The following is a 15,313-nucleotide window of genomic DNA, read 5'->3' on the forward strand; positions in this document are numbered from 1 at the left end:
ACTGGGTCATTTAAAAGATGAAAACAATTTGGCACAAAAAGATGTAATGACTTGCCTGGGGAATACAGCTCAATTTTCAACAGGGAAAGAAAAAATTGTTGACAAATCCAGATTTAGATCACTTTACCAGGAAGATCGGGCAGTTTTTACACCACCCTTTCAACATGGTGGCTTTTGGGGGTGGGGGGGATTTATTCTAAACATGTTAGGCTGCGTGTAGGAATCACACGTCGTCATATCTAATCTCACAACTTGATTGTTCTCACAAGAACCTAGCTCTATACGTATTATCGTTTCCATTTTACAAATGAAGAAACTGCACCCTTCATAAGAGGAAGTAAGTTGCTCAAAATTCCATAGTTAGTAAGTGTAGAATCCAAGGGTCAAGCACAGTTCCTTTTATTCTTTGACTCTATCCTGTTCTCCATGCTGTGTTTACCAATTGAGGGCACCTGTGCTCTAGCCAGGGCCCAGAATTTAATATGTAATGAGTCACAGAGGCTCTTAAGATGATGGTCAGGCTCTATGAAATAAGTGTAGATTTTGTTACCTCCGAAGTCATAGCCAGGGAACAATGTCCTTCTGTATATTGACCTGAAAGGACCCAGGGGCCCATTATTCCTGATTCTGGCTCAGGTGCTGAAAGGCTATTTGCGTAGCCCTACCATTAAAGCACAGAATCCCAAGTAAAGCTGAAACCACGCCACAGTTTTGCTGTGAAACATTTATTACTTTTCTAGTACTTAACAGTATTAAGTAAAAACTCCTGCCCCTGGTATCCAGGACCTGTCATAAATGGACACCAACATCGGTCCACTGTGGGTCCATGTGGGTCCCTGATGCTCCTGCTTACATATCTTTAAATCAAACACATTTCCCACCAACCCCCAGAAGTATCTTGCACTTTCTCACCCTCATGCCTTAGCACATGCCTTTCCTTTAGCCTGAGATAACCTCTCCAATCTTCATTCATAGAACTCCCAATCCTCCTGTAAACTTCTGCACAGACGCCATCTTGGGAAGGGAATAATCCTTGATCACCACCTGCTCTCCCATCCATTAGAAGTGATCTCTGTGTTCTCTGTTCTGCTAACTCAACCACAGTTAGCTGTGAGGCAATAGAGTACAAATGTATGCTGCTTATGAGCATGGGATCTTGATTCGAATCCCGGCTGTGATACTTCCTCACTGTCAGTTAACTTGCTTGAGCCTGAGTTTTCCCATCTGCCAGATGGGGGTGATAGAAGAGGTGCTCCCCCTGAAAGCCACCATCTTAACAGGAGTAGTATAAAAACGGTCTCATTCTCCCGCCGAAGTCACGGAAATCTGGAATCGTCAACATTTTTCCTTTCCTTTGTTGTCATGACATTTTTTTATGACATCACCTCATGTCACAGTGTGGTATAAAAATTTGCATTGTTACCCGTGCTTCTTCTGTGGCACTTGTCCTCCCTTACTTGATGTCTTATCTCTCCTTCTAGACTGGGAGCTCTTCAAGGGCAGGGAGGGCATTGCATCTTTGAAGGCCTTGACATATGGATAGTACTACAAAGGTTCCTTTAAGGGAAAGGAGGATTCCATACAACCTAAGTGGTGACATCAGCACAGGCTCATTACTAATCCCATGCCCCAGTCACGAGGTTTCAGGCCTGGCCGAGAACTCTGTGAGCTCTGTGATGTAGAGCTTCAGGCACATAGAGTACAAGCTGGATAGGCCTCTGGCTCCTGCTTAAGAGACAGGAGAAAGGCTGGATGGAGCCTCTCTCCAGACCAGCTTCTTCTGATTCAAGGAGTTGGGTGGGACTGGCAGTTCACTGAAGGCAGAGTGGTAGCCCTGCTTGGAACGTGAGACTTTGTTTCTTTCCCGGGCCTTCCAGTGGGTCTGTTATGTTGGTGAGAGTTTCAGACCTAGAGGAAAGGGTCATTGAAGGTATGGGTTAAGAGCAACTCTGAAAGCCACCTGCCCCCCGACTTCTCTGTTAGTGGGGCCACAGGGAGAAGATCCCTTCATAGGTAGCTCCCCTACCCTTGCTATGCTTGGAAACTGACCATGGAAGGGGATTCATTTCTTAAAGGGATAGGGCTACCATTTAACTTTCTACTGTGTCACTTCCCGAAACGCAACACCTATGGCTTAAGATCCAAGTGCTTTAGAACATGAGATACAAGGTCTTCCAGGCTCTGGCTGCAACATTTCTTTCCAGGCTTGTGTCCCACCACATTCCTCTGCATCCTCTGTCACTGGCCTCACCAGATTAGTCACTTTCTCTGAGAACACCCTGAACTCATCCTTCTCAAGGCCTTTGCACATCGTGTTCCCTGGGCCTATTTTTCTCCTTCTCATCCATGGAAATCCTCTTGGGTGTTCAGGCATCGTTTAGAAGTCACATCATCTGCAGAGAACTTTTAGACCCTCAAAAGGACGTTGCGTATACTTGTGCTTTTCTACGCTTTTCATTCTGTCTTGTGTGTTCCAGCGTGTACCCCATTGAGGCTCTTCAACACCCCTAGGCATGTCCAACTCAGCACCTACACCTGCTAGGTCCACACACTGCCTTATCCAAGACAGAAGGTGTTAGCAAACCTCTCTTTGGTGTGCCCCTGAATGCAAAACACGTGACATTCTGTTAACTAACAGTTGTGCCAGAGTGGTTTCCATAGCCCATACTGGGGTTCCCATGATTTGTTTGATCATGAGCCTGGCCATTTGAATTGTTTTTGAATTGGTCTGATATCAGCTAATTAATTGTTAACCCTTCTCAGTTCTGTTTCCCACATACCAGTAGAGGTCTGCTTAGTGCCAGGGTTCTGAGCTTTTTATTTCACTTAAGAATATAGCAGCAAGATAGAATTCAGGAAAGATTTACTTGCTGTTAACATGAACTTTTAAAAAAGTAGTTTGAAATGTAGGCTTTGTTTTTATCCCAAAGCTCCCTGAAATATGAAAATAGCAGGAGTTTTAAAGGTATATTTCCACCTCTAGCAGAAGAACTGTCCATATTATAGTTGTAATTATAAATTAATAAAGCCTGTGTCATGAAACTTGATTTTGAACACCTGTGTTCAAATCCTGGCTTTACCACTTACTAGCCTAGAGATATTGGGTGAGTGTCTAACTTTCCATTCCTCAGTTTCTTTAGTGTTCAACTGGCAAATTTTTCTTATAGGTTGATGGAAAGTTTAAATAAGGTTGTGGATGTGAAACTGGGATTTTATTAGTGTGTGTGTTTCAAAATGTGGATTTGGAGGCCATTTAAAAATAGCATTTCCAAAAAGTTTGCTTTTGAAGCAAAATACTTAGATATATAAATTTTTATGAATTTTTTTCATATGATAAAATAAATAAGTTTACAGTCAGGAGACATACAGTATCTAACAAACTTAGGGAATATGCTTGGCTTACAAGACGTGGTTTTAGTCCACATAAATTAGAATCACAGAACTATAGGCTTTGAGAAATTATAAAAGCCTTGGAAGGGGTGAACGTGAATTAGTGCATATTGTATGCAGGCTTTGTGCCATACGTGCTAGATATGGGATCCCAGGAAATGGTTACATACACCTTGTTGGGTAGATGATATTAACCCTGTTTTGCAGACAGAGAAGCCTGAGCTTTGAGAAGATCCTTTACACAAGTCCGATATCAAAGTCTGGAACTTCAAACTACACTCCTGATGGCTTCTAGAAATCCTTTCCATTTACAGATATGACAAGACTTGCTTTCACATTGTTGATTTTTTTTTTTATCCTCTCTTTCTCTGTCTCTGGGGGCAGCACTTATTCAGGGCCAGATAGAACTGTGAAAATCTGCAGTGTTGATGTCACATAACTTGTTTAATGAATCTAGATTAGCGTCTTGACTTTTCCTGCCAAGAATCTGCTCATAAAGTGTCTTGTTTCGAGCTCCTTTAACTGTACTCATTCATCAGCCTTTACTTATTTTCTTCTCTTTCGGAGAGATACTTGCCATTGCCCATAATGTTTGAGGTCAGGAGTATATTTGAAGAGGGCTTTATATTTTCTTAAAAAAAAAACACAGGTGGAAAATCAAGTTTATTGGCTATTTCATACCATCTTCTTCTGCCATTTATGGGCAACATGTGGAAGAGGTGGCAGGGGGCTGGGAGTTTGGAGTAATGTGTCTCATCTTGAATTTGTCGCTGACCAGGGAAAATACTTAGGGCCAACTCCATCATTCCCTTTTGGGAATTCAGTGTCTTCAGCTGTAAAGAGTTGAGGGCACTGCTAGGTGATTCCTAAGATTTTAAAATTCTGCATGTTTTGTGGTGTCAAAACCATCAATTTCTGGTGAGCTGCGCGGTCCTGCAGCTGTTTCTCTGATACTTTTCAATCTTTAGATTTAATCTAGTCAACAATGTTTAATTTTTTAAAGGGAAGCTTTTATAGATACTTCTGAAATATAATGGGGTGGAGGGGGGATAAATGGATGTTAAAAAATAGAAAACAACCAATTAAATAGTATATAGCATGTAATTCTCCTTGGAAACTTACCACGAAATTGAGAAGCACTTTAACAACTGGTAATTTAAATTGCATTTGAACTCTGCTAATGGTTTGTTTGCATGGGAACTTCAATCATTTCACAGCGGTTCTTTAGCAAAGCTGCTTGTTCTCTTTATGGAAAAGAAGAAAAAATTATTAAAAGAGAAGTTGGCTATGGAAAAGGGAGACCACTTTCATTTGTGCCTGGAGGGAAGCTGGAGAGTGTGAGTGAGAGTCCCTCAGGGCCAAGGGTGGAGAGCTCTTCCTTTCAGTGAAGTTTAAAAATCTGGGAAGTCAGATGCCCTTTGCTGCTGTTGTAGAAACTGTTGTGATTTCTATTTCTCTCTGCAAGGAGAAGCCTTTGGTTTTATGCAGCTTGCGGGTGAGGGTAGGGGCAACCTTTTTGGTTTGTTTTATGAAATTGCATTGTTCACAGGTCTAATGTTGGCTTCCTAACAACGCATTTCTCAGTAAGTTTGAAATTATGCCTCTCTCTCCTTTCAGTGGAAATGACTTTCAGAATTCCAATGTCCTCGAAGACCACTAGGTCTCAGGAAACTCCTTGCTTTTCTGGGCTGATCTTGATTATACTCCATTTTGCCTACTTAATTTCTGTCTGCTGTTGAGATTACTGGGAGAGCGCTGAAACAAGTGTTCGAGGCCTGGATTTGTAAGTCCTGGTTTGGCTCTAGGTGTGACTCATGTGACCAAGCACAAGTCCCTCTGCCCAGTGTGTTTTGTTGTCCTTTGTCAAAGCAAGCAGTCACTTGATCCAGTGGATCAAGTGGCTCCTTAAGCGGTCACCTCCTTACCCAGGCCACCGGGTTCTCTTGTCAGTTGGAAAAGTTGAGGTGGGTCATTTAAAAAATCCCTCCCAACTTTGAACTTTGAATTGTTTTGTACACAAAACAATTGTATGATTGGTTAGGTAATGTTTACAGTGACAACAATGAAATGGGCATGGTAGTTTCTCTGGTATGTGGATTTCTCCTGCATACATGAAAGACAAGTTTTATAACAGCCCTTGCCTTGGGATACTTGTCTGTTGGAATACATACTGTGTAATCATTAGCAAAACAGTAATAGTTTCTAATGAAATAAAACCTGTAATAAGGGCTGTATTAGGCTATTCTAGCATTGCTATAAAGAAATATCTGAGGCTTGGTAATCTATAAGAAAGAAGGTCTAATTGGGTCATGGTTCTGCAGGCTGTATAAGCACGGCACTGGCATCTGCTTGGCTTCTGGGAAGAACTCAGGGAGCTTTTACTCATGGCCAAAGGCAAAGGAGGAGCAGGTGTCTCACATGGCAAAAGCAGGAGCAAGAGAGGGAGTAGGCAGAGGAGTTGCCACACACTTTGAAATGACCAGATATCATGAGAACGCACTCGTGATCACGAGGACAGCACCAAGGGGATGGTGCTAAACCATTCATGAGAAATCCACCCCTACGATCCATTCACCTCCACAGGCCCCACCTCCAACAGCAGGTATTACAACTCAACATGAAATTTAGAGAGGACACATATCCAAATGATATCAAGGACGGCTTACTGGGAAATGTCAAGATTGTTTATCCCTCTGCTGCTCACTGATTCTCACTTTTTAGGCAAGGAAACTAAAGTTCAAAGGACACTAGGTCCTATAGTTAGAAATTTGTCTCCAAACTCATATTTCTTTTCTTTTTTTATTTGGTATAGTTTAGGTTTATCTGTTAATTTTTTTTCTTCCCTACAATGTGAGTATCTAACTGACTTACCTCTTTCACCTCCATTATTAAGATGAAGCTGTTTTCCCAGGAGAACTAGGAGAGCTGAGATGTGAACACTGAGGCATCAGCATTCTCTTTCCCCATCATTCTGAGTCAAATTAGTGAAATAAGAGTGCCAGGATCTGACTAGGAGTTTAGGAGGTATGGAAGTAAACCATGGCCCAGTCAGAGACTTTATAAACCTGGGAATTTCTGAAGCTGGTTAAGACCCTAGAGATACATAAGCAACACCCTTCTGTTTTTCATAGGTGGGAACTTTGAGGCTCAGAGACAGAGCAGAAGACAGAACCTGGTCATCTGATTCCCTGTATTCTGCTTTTTTCATTGTTCCACTGGACGCTCGTCAGAGGGAAGATCTTTCTCCTCAATTGGTGAGTCCCACACATAAAAAGAATACATTTGCCTTTTAAAATCAATGTATATGTTTTAATGAGTTTTAAACATCAGTGTTTTCCACTTAAAGTATGGGCATCGGTGACTAGGATGCATTAAGAATAAGAGAAGAACTGAAATGCCCTTCCTTCTTTCTTGAGTTGCTTTTATGGCAATAGACAATATATAATCATGCTAATAAAATGTGTGGCAAAACAAAGGCAGAGCTCAGCTCTTGGAAGGTGGCAGCATTGAAATTGGAGGAAAATTTGGAGTAACGATGATTTCAGGTTACCAGCAATCGTATTGCCTCCTTCTTTCTCATTTGGCATGGAAGAAAGTGTTCATGAAATGGAAAGACCGAAATGAAAATGTCACTGAACAGTGTTTGGGCATTTACAAGGAAAGAAAGCAATATTATTGAGTGTCTCTTGTTTACCCTTGTGCAAGGTGCTGCTTCTTTTGTGATCTCATTTCATTTTATTTATTTATTTTTTTGAGATGGAGTCTTGCTCTGTTGCCCATTCTGGGGTGCAGTGGTGCAATCTTGGCTCACTGCAACCTCCACCTCCCAGGTTCAAGTGATTCTCCTGCCTCAGCCTCCCTAGCAGCTGGGACTACAGGCACACACCACCATGCCTGGCTAATTTTTGTATTTTCAGTAGAGACGGGGTTTCACGATGATGGCCAGGCTGGTCTCGAACTCCTGACCTCAGGTAATCCACCCGCCTCAGCCTCCCAAATTGCTGGGATTATAGGTGTGAGCCACTGTGCCTGGCCTCATTTTATTTTTATAACAACCCTTTGGGGCAGGGCAGGCTAAATTTGCTTAGGCAAAGGGTGTGAGCCTTTGTTTTAAAGGGCCTGCTGGAGCTCCACCAGGATGTGAGTGCAAATCCTGTTATGTGCTCAGAAAGGAAAATTGTGACCAGGTAAGGTAAACTTTCCCTTGTGTTTTGGCGTACCTCTGTACTTAATGGGTAGAGTAGAACATTATGTTCTAAAAAATCGGGGTGGTAAAAAGAATCAACAGTGTGGAGTACCCTGGGCTCTAAGGAGAGCTGAGGAAATTAGTAAGGGAATTCTGGGTGTGACTTCCACTTAGGATCCTGATTCGATGGTCCCCATTGGCTGAGGCCAATTCATATATGCCCCCAGCATTGGCTTTGTACTGAGTAATTAATACACCTTGACATATTTGTGGTGTAGTTTTCCAAAACAGAGATGATGCCATTGTGGTTGAAAAAAATCTAACTTCATTTAAAAGTGTGACTGAGTTTATAGATGTGTTTTGTCTCTCTGTCTTTTCTTAATCAATGTATCTTAAAAGTACAACTGACTGTGTGCCTATTGATCTATATCACATAAAAGGCTGGAAACCACTGGTTTGATGCTTAAACCTTAGTGTCTGTTAAAATTTGAAACATGGTCTGGAATATATTCGCCCTAGCATACGTTTAAGTATCAAATGAAAAATCTTTGTCGCCCCCTCTATGTCTTGAGTTCTTGCAGTGTTTATAATTAAACTGTGATAAGTATGAAGCTTTGCACTTGGACTTAAAAAAATCAAGTGTGTAATGATAGAAAGGGAGAGATTTCCTTAACAGGAGCAAACTGGAAGAGACTTAGAAGTTTTTGTTGTTCATAAGCTAAATATGAGCCAACAGTGGCTTTTGTTGGGAGTGGCTTCTGAAATGCTGATGCAGTCTTCGCCTGGGTTTAATAGAGTATGGCATCTAGAATGAAGTGGGTGGGTGATTCTGCAAACCTAGAACACCTGGAAACTGGCAAGTCCAGAGGTCATGTGAGCCTCAGGCACAGTTTGAACAGGACTCTAGCTCTGTTTTTCTGCAGCGCTTCTTGCTCTGCCCTTTTTTGTGCCTGGGCTTCATCCTTGGAATGTTTTACCTCATGGGTCATGAGACGGCTGCCTGCTGAAACCCAAACTATAGATATCCCTCTTCCCATTTTGGGGAAAGAGCCTGGTTTGCTATATTCTCATAGGCTTGGCTGACTGTATGTTTCTGAACCAGTCATTGAAGCCAAGAGAATGGGATTATGCTAATATGAGCCAGTATTCTCCTGAAACGAATTTGGACATAGTCCCATCCAAACCTCATGGTACTTACACAGTGCAGAAGAGGTGGCCCCTCAAAGGAATATCTGGGTGCTGTTAGGAGAGGGAGAGAGGACTAGAAGCTCTGTGGGCAACCACAGGCCTTCTGCAAACCTCTTCAGCCCCCTGTCAGAGACCCTCTAGAGAGCCGGGCTTTAGTTCCTACCTCACCTTCTGAAAAGGCATGAGCCAGCTGGACTGTCTACACGAGGATGCTGAGAGGACCAGGAATGATGGCCAACCAAGAACTGTTACGGGAATGAGACCATGGATTCTGCTGCAAGATTCTGGGACACACGTGCTCATGGCCGTCAAGAACATAGAACCTGGGCAGGACAGGGACAGCATTGCTTGTTCATGTGTGTGTCTCCAGAGTCTGCTGGGGTCTCTGGCATGGGATAGGTGCTGTGTGCATTTTCATGGATAGAATAAATCTGAAGGTAGTGAGGGTCTCTTTCCCAGAGGGTGTTCTATCGGGCATTGGCTGGTTCTGTTAGGGAGTATAGGAATTGTAGCACAGATGAAGCCAGACTACATGGTTTAATGAGAATGAAACAAATGACTGGAGAGGCTGGGCATGGTGGCTCACATCTGTAATCCCAGCGCTTTGAGAAGCCACGGCAGGAAGATCGATTGAGGCCAGGATTTTGAGACCAGCCTGGGCAATGTGGCAAGACCCTGTCTCTACAACTAAACAAAGAAAATCCCAAATGACTAGACAGAAAGAGGCTTTTGACTTAAGAAGTTTGTGAGGGCATAAAAAGGCAATGAATATGGTGGGATGCCCTAACAGAAGTCCTGACAAGTATGAGATGTGCAAACCTAGAAAAACAACATCCCTTCACCCTTATTTTTTTGATCTGAGAATTAGGAACAATAATCCTTGCCCTGCCTACCTCTCATGTTTGCTTAGAGCAAGTGCGTTGTTAAATGTCAATCTGTTTTGTAAACTATAAAGTGTGGTTCCTATATGATAGGTTATTACAGTTGTCTTCTTCCTTAAAGACTCATCTTGAATATAAAGAAAAAGACAATGTAAGTTCAGTGCCCAGCACAGCATCGGGAACATTATACATGCTCAGTGTATGTCCTTCCTGCCAGCCTTGCACCTCTTCCTCCTCCGGGTTGGATGGGCACTAACTTGTCCTCAGTCCTGCAGCTAGATCTGCAACTTTGCTTAATGATGCAGGTTAAAATTGAAATAGAATTATGTATTATTATTTTTCACATTCATTTTTGCCTGAGACAGGAGGTGGAGGGTGGTAAATTCAGAAACCCGGGAAGCTCAGTGCTTGAGAGACCCCATAGAAGCTACAGTCTAGCCCATTTGGCTTCTTACTTTGTTAGATAATCACACCTGCTGCTCCAGGCGTGACTAGCCCAGTGGGAGTCAGGAAGGAAATTATTTCCCTCTGTTGATACCAGTTTACAATTGCCGACTGTCGCCAAGGGCTTTCAGTTTTAATATTTCCTCTTTGGTCCTCAGAAGTATCAGGTATTAGTCTCTGCCGGATGCAAAGAATTGGTCACTTCCGTCAGAGGTGAATGTCTTGGCTGTCTGTAATTGCTCAGTCAGGTGCTTTCTGTGCATGTGTGAGCATTTGCTCAGCTAGCTTTTATTGCTTTTATGTTATTTGCTTCAAAAATTACAAGAGGATTTGTCGGGTCTGAGCAGTGACCTATCCAGTCCCCTGAAACTCTATGGTTCTTCATGTAACCCAGGGATGTCTTGTAGAGGTATGTTTGCTGTCCACGAAAGTAAAACGTAGTGATATCTCTTTCTCTCTTTTGCTTCCTTCCTCCTAATTCCACATTCTCCTATTTCTTAGCTTCTGGCACAATGGAGATACCTCTACTCTACATTAGGCATGGCCTTAGGGGATCCGAATTCTCAGGTCTTCCTCAATGAGTTGCTGTGTGGTAGACAGCATCTGAAGTTTGAATGGATAGAGAGACCTTTGTAGATTGTGGCCAAATATTTACACCTGGTTCATAGAGTATGTGTTTGCTGCCCTGATCTCAGTGTTGGTCTGGGTGTTAGTGAACCTCATGATCTTTAGGAAACTATGTGAATTAGGCTTAGTCCCTGACCTTGAGAAGCTTATAGTTAGGGAAAAAGACAAACATATAAGAGAGAAATACACATTAGAAACATATTCTTTTTTTTTTTTTTTTTGAGATGGAGTCTCATTCTGTTGCCAGGCCAGAGTGCAGTGGTGCGATCTTGGCTCACTGCAACCTCTGCCTCCCGGATTCAAGAGATTCTCTTGCCTCAGCTTCCTGAGTAGCTGGGACTACAGGTGCGTGCCACCACGCCCAGCTAATTTTTTTATTTTTAGTAGAGATGGGGTTTCATCATATTGGCCAGAATGGTCTTGATCTCCTGACCTCATGATCCGCCCACCTTGGCCTCCCGAAGTGCTGGTATTACAAGAAACATATTCTTTATGGTACACATTTATTAATCACCAGATATGTTTCAGGCCTTACGCTAACTGCTTGGGAAATTGAGGTAAATTATAGTCTCAGTTCTCATGGGTCGTGGATGAAGGGTTGGGAGAAAGAAAAAAATAGGCCAGGCGTAGTGGCTTACGCCTGTAATCGCAGCACTTTGGGAGGCTGAGGCAGGCAGATCACCTGAGGTCGGGAGTTCAAGACCAGACTGACTAACATGGAGAAGCCTCATCTCTACTAAAAATACAAAATTAGCCGGGCATGGTGGTGCATGCCTCTAATCCCAGCTATTCGGGAGGCTGAGGCAGGAGAATTGCTTGAACCCAGGAGGCGGAGGTTGCAGTGAGCCGAGATCGCACCATTACACTCCAGCCTGGGCAACAACAGCAAAACTCTGTCTCAAAAAAAAAAAAGAAAAGAAAGCATTGATTAATATTATCTCACAGTTTCTGAAATTTGGGAGCAGCTTGGATAGGTGCCACAAGATCTCTCACCACATCTCAGTCCAGGTGTTGCTGGACCTGCAGTCTCACCAGAAGGCTGAACTCCGGGAAGATCTACTTGCTACCAAGCTCATCACATGATGGTTGGCAGGATTTGTTTCCCCATAGATTATTGAGCTGAGGACTTCAGTTTCTTGCCATGTAGGGCTCTCTATAGGGCAGCTCACATGGCAGCTGCCTTCCCTCAAAATGAGTGAGCAAGAGAGAGTCCCTGAGAGGCACATCACAGTCTTTTTATAAGTTCATCCTGGAGGTGACACATTGTTCCCTCTGCCTCATTCTCTTTACGAGAAGCGAGTCGCTAGATCCAGGCCACACTGAAGGGGAGGGGTGAATATGAGCACAAGGTTATTAATACCAGGAGGTGGAGTTACAAGGAACCATCTTAGGGGCTGCTTACCACAGATTCCCCAGGTTTACATGGGTGTGCTAAGGTGGAAGTGGACGTTGCCTGAAGCTATTGAATAAACCCAGCACACCTCTGTGGATCAATTTTACTTGAAGACATTTTTGGGGGAAAACTCCATTTAAAACTCTTAAGAGAAGCACTGATACATAATAGCACAGGATGTAAAATTGGCATGGCTTTTAAGAAGAAAAACACAAGTTTTCAATTCATGCCATGTTCCCTTACCTCTGTATTTTTGCCCTCCTCAACGGTTAGAGCTTTTTTGGTAGAAATGTCTAAAGGTTCTTGCTTGAGCCCTTTGCTGTATGCGTGAGACACCAAGACCTGGAAAGGGCACAGACTCTTCCAGGGCCACAGAGCCAGGAGTAGTCAAGGGAGGAACCATCTGCAGCTCCTCTCCGTGCCCTGCCTTCCACCGCTCCACACAGTCTCTGCTGCATAATGAGTCTGTGCAAGTTTTAGGATGTTTTCTCTTCTTTTCTCAAACTCTCTCCTGTCCCAGAAACAGATTAGGAAAAATAGGTCAAAAATTGGAATCTTGAGCTTTGATTTTGTCCCTTTAGTTAAATTTCAGGGGTCTGCGTCTCCTGGTGGGCCATGTTGTGTCCTGAAAAGTTGCATAAATCAATATTACATGGCTCAGACAGTGTGTCTCTGCAGTTATGAATAACATTTGTTTTAGGAACACAGAGCTGATATACAACATTACTTTGAGACTGACAAGACCAGACATAAAACCTCAGGCAATACCCTCTGTCTGGCAGGGAGTTTCTTTTCCAGAGCATCCTTCTCTCCCCCTGACCAAAGCAGTCCTTTTCAAAATCAAGCTCCGCAGTTTATTTTATAGAAGATGACAGGTTCCCTTAGAGTCCACCTTCGCATAACTAGAAAAATTAATGGAAATTGGAGCCTTAAAATTATGGTCAAGCTTATTAGTGACTTTACAGCCAAAATGAGGAACGCACAGCTTTGGTCACTGAGAATGTGGCTGGCCAGAATGTGAATTCTACTATCTGCTCCATAGTCCCTTTCAACTCTCAGCATTTTTTTTAATACTCATCACTCATCTTATTCTTTTTTTTTTTTTGAGATGGAGTCTCACTTTTGCCCAGGATGGAGTGCAATGTTACAGCTCACTGCAGCCTCTGCCTCCAAGGTTCAAGTGATTCTCCTGCCTTAGCTTCCCAAGTGGCTGGGATTACAGATGCATGCCACCACACCCGGCTATTTTTTTTTTTTTTTTTTTTGTATTTTTAGTAGAGAGGAGTTTTCACCATGTTGGTTAGGCTGGTCTTGAACTCTTGACCTCAAGTGATCCACCCTCCTTGGCCTCCAAAACTGCTGGGATTACAGGTGTGAGCCGCCATGCCTGGGCAACTCTTCTTGTTATTAAAGTGTTTCTTACCAATTATTTCATTTTTATTAAAAGTACATAGTAGGAAACAGAGTTTTAGTTGGACAAGGACAACATGGTAAAGAGGAATTTGGAGTAGGAAAACTATCACGTTAGTCACTGAATCCTACCTAGTTCACTTAGTTTTTTTAACCTGTTTTCACTTCTGCAAGTCATGGAGTGAATAGTGCCTACTTCAAAGAGTCTTTGGTGCTCTCAAAGCAGCGTAATGTCTATAAAGTGCCTATTGAGTGTGGTACTTCTTATGTAGTTGGCACACATTAAATGTTTAGTTTCTGATCACCTTAAGAGTCCATAACTCTTTGCTGGAGATCACCCTTAGTTCTTTTCTTTGTTAGGCCATTATCTCATGTCCTGTTTACACTGTCCCCTTGGATTGGCCTAGACCTGCAGCATTTGTGTATTTGTCACCCCACATTTCATGTTTCCTGAATAATTAATAGCCTCAACATTTCTAATTTTGCATAATGACTCCCAAGGCCTAACTACAAACATCATAATGTGCTCATGTTTTCTGATACCTGGAAATATAGTGGCTCTGGGAACAAAATCTTTATCCACTGTGTTTCATGGGGAAGGCTTATTGGGCATCACCACTGGAAAGTAAGTGTTGATTTTAATCACAAGACTGTCTAGTCCAGAGGGTGAACTCTACTCAGGTGCCATTAGCAACCTCTTCATCTGTAAATGGAAGTGTCTCTGGGACCTGCTCAGCTCTGACCTGCTTTGGGTTCTTTTTGGACTTCTTCAGGATGAGATCACCTCACCCTGGTTCAATGCCAACTGGTTTGAGTTATATCAGTTATTAAAAATGATCTAATATTTTCCTTTTAAATCTGAGGCCCTGGCTCATTCTATGATTAAGCCAGTGATTTATTTATAATATGGTGTGAGATGGCTGCAGCCACTCTATGATGTAATCTAAGAATGACATGAAAACAAAATAGGCTTTTACATAATGAAAGTATTCCTGTAATACGGTTTATAGCAAGGCTTTTTCCCCCCATTGAGAATGGAGATATATTCTTTTTTTTTTTTTTCTTTTTGAGACAGCGTCTTGCTCTGTTGCCCAGGCTGGAGTGCAGTGGTGCAATCTCAGCTCACTGCAACTGAGGATGGAGATATATTCTTTACTTTTCCTTCTACTCCTGTTTAAATCTTTTTTTTACCATTTATTACACTTAAGGCCTTTAAGTCAATTTTTAAAAATCAGCATTTACAACTCCACAAAGTCTCTGGTTACTCTTTTAATCTTGTCATTTTCTTCATTCCCCATCCCCACTGCCACCCTCCATGGCCTCTGTGTGTAGCTGCTGCTCATCCCCTGCTCAGCACTCCTGAGTCCTCACCATTCCTCTGCTTATGCTGTTTCTTCTGCTGGAATGCTCACCCCAATCCTAACTTTTCTTCTGCTAAAGTCATACTTCACTGGTTCCTACAAATAGCATCTTTCTATAGCCTGCTCAAGTGCACATCTTCCTTCAAGCCTCCTGTGCTGCTCCTTCCCCTTGTTAGAAACCCTTTATCTGCACCTCTTATGGAACTTAGTACAATAGCAAACCCCCACCCCTGCTCCAAGGGCTATTCACAGACTGTCAGAGTTAGGGAGGAGAAATGACTTAGAGGAATGGGGTAAGGGGTTTTGATAGTTCCTGGTCTGCTCCTAATAGTGAGACCCGGGCAGTCAGTCATGGCTCATCTTTGTGGTTTTTCTCAGCTAAGGAATGAGTGGTTTGGATTTTATTTCACATGGCCAAATGATGTGTTGGTAG

The 15,313-nt window shown here is 42.7% G+C and overlaps 1 protein-coding gene across 47 annotated transcripts in view; it reads left to right on the forward strand.

Annotated features, from left to right (window-relative positions):
• Positions 1 to 15,313, forward strand: part of LPP (LIM domain containing preferred translocation partner in lipoma) — a 741,980-nt gene that overhangs the window by 67,637 nt on the left and 659,030 nt on the right. For all 47 annotated transcript variants that reach the window (XM_063662516.1, XM_063662513.1, XM_063662540.1 and 44 more), the window contains one exon: positions 6,522 to 6,644. The gene's annotated coding sequence lies outside the window, so the exon portion shown is untranslated. The remainder of the gene's footprint in view (positions 1 to 6,521; positions 6,645 to 15,313) is intronic.

Source organism: Pongo pygmaeus, chromosome 2 (genome assembly GCF_028885625.2).
Source record: "Pongo pygmaeus isolate AG05252 chromosome 2, NHGRI_mPonPyg2-v2.0_pri, whole genome shotgun sequence".
NCBI lineage: Eukaryota > Metazoa > Chordata > Mammalia > Primates > Hominidae > Pongo > Pongo pygmaeus.